We start from the raw sequence: 2,273 nt of genomic DNA, 5'->3' as shown, positions 1-2,273 counted from the left end.
CCAAAAGTAAGTGAGTGGATTGATTTTAAACAAAAGCCCTAAGGTCTTTCGATATCCACGGGAGAAAACTCAACCTTATACAAACAACAAGTCCACCATGTGAGAATAACTTCGACATACTAGAAGGGTTAACCCTGTTTTCAGTATGGAAGTCTTACAGTTCAATCACTAAGGACAAAAGGCGAGATTAACATCAACCAACTAGGATAAATCAAACCTCTGGCTAATGTATGAAAACTTATCAAGAAAATGGACTTGAGCCACAAAACAATTGAATGAGTGGAATTAATCAATTAGAATTTATTCACAAAATATGGTCAAAGTATGATTAGAATTCAATTCAAAAGAAGTATTATGAAAATGAGATTTGAAAATCAAAGGCCTAAAGCCTAGGTTTCTAATTTGAAGAAACATATGAAAATGTTTGCACAATAGTTTTCAAGTTTTGGGTTAACATGCAAATGGAGGTTTAAAGAAACAATAGGTGGGAGGGTAAGGAAGTAAAACTTCTTAGATGTTAACCTCTTGAGATCATATGTAGATGATTCAAGTGATTCCTTTGGAATAAGGCAACAAGCAAATAACAGATGAACAAAGTAAATGGATACCGGATGCCAATCAATGGACTTATTCCAATCTCCTAAAACAAAATGGATACCGGATGCCAATCAATGGACTTATACCAATCTCCTAAAGCAAAAAGAAACATGGATACCAGATGCCAATCAATGGACTTATAGTAATCTCCTACCATATCATAGGAAACAACTGCCAATCAATGGACTTATGCTTGCCTCCTCCATGGACAAAACAAAATGTTACAAAGTGATGAACAATGTTTATGAAATGATATACAAGTGATGAAGATACATGCACAAAAGCACACTCAAGCAAATATGCACAGATGAATCAAGTAAGCAAGCAAACAAGTCAATTAGCACACACTATACACAATCAATTAGGCTCAAGCAAGGTTAGGCTTTACAGCCAACTGGAATGGGGTGTTTTGAGCTCTTAACCCTAACATTGAGAGTTAGGGTGAAGCAGATGAAATGGAGATGAGGGGTGTGCCTCATAGCTCTTATCCCTGGTCAGGGAGAGCTTTGATCAATGGAAAGGGTGGGAGTTCAGAAAGTAGGAACTCTTCTCCACAAAGGATTGACTCTATAAGATCTTGGGTTCTTATTCACAATGCATCAACACATGGTGTGAGCAAAGTGAATGACACACTGAGTAACAGGAGATGGATTACACATCTCTTTTATCTGCCAATTGCCCCATAAGAGGACTTTACCTGCTTGGCACAAAATTAAACAAGCACAAACATTGCCTCTTAAGGAGGGCTTCAGACAGGTGCCTACCAATAACAGTAGGTCTTCCAGACTACATGAAGATTATGGATCATACCTAAGTGGTTAAGCAACCAAGCAAAAGCAAAGTTCAAGTGAACTTAAAGCAACTTAGGTACCTGTGGAAACACTAAACAAATCAGTACAATGCTCAGACAAACAGACAACAGTCAATAAGCAACAGACAATCCCAATGTACAAAATGTGTAAGCCATAAGGCAAACTCAAATGAGTTAGCATCAACCTACAAAACACACAAGTGTTAGCAATCAAAAACAAACATCAATATTCACATGAGGAAGCATCATCAACTATGGAACTTGGATGCTTAAACCTGAAATCAAAGCCCACAAGTAAGTAACAAACCACTAGGTCAAAGCCTAGGGTCAAAGATGGAGGAAAAATCCAAAACAGGGGCTGAAATTTAACACAAAGTAACTTCAAACATATATTGACATATCCTAGAAAGGCTCACATCAAAATCAATCACCAAAAGCATTTCATGATCAAGTGAAGTTCAAGGCAATTTCAAAGCTCATATGTGATCACCATGAATGAAAAATTCAAATCAAAACAGAAATGATTCAAATAAATCTAGAAAACTTCATGCACATTCAAGACATCTAACATGATCCACATACAAAAAATCAGGGGAATCAGAGATCATTTGGCAAGTTGGACAATCAAAGGTGTGACACAAATTGTCACACTAAGTTAACACAAGCATAAAACAGAAATGGTAATTGAAAAAAATGTCAAACCAAAACCAAAATGTCAAGCAATGTGTCTAGAATCAGCATGCAAAATTTCAAGTTCATTGGATTAAAAACAAGCATTTCACAATGAGATAAGCAAGGCAAGGTCACAAATAGACATATGATCAATCAACCTAGGACAAATTAATTTTTCAGCCAGGCACAACTT

This window comes from Lathyrus oleraceus, chromosome 2 (assembly GCF_024323335.1).
Source record: "Lathyrus oleraceus cultivar Zhongwan6 chromosome 2, CAAS_Psat_ZW6_1.0, whole genome shotgun sequence".
NCBI lineage: Eukaryota > Viridiplantae > Streptophyta > Magnoliopsida > Fabales > Fabaceae > Lathyrus > Lathyrus oleraceus.
The sequence above is the reverse complement of the archived record's forward strand: the minus strand, read 5'-3'. Positions refer to the sequence as shown.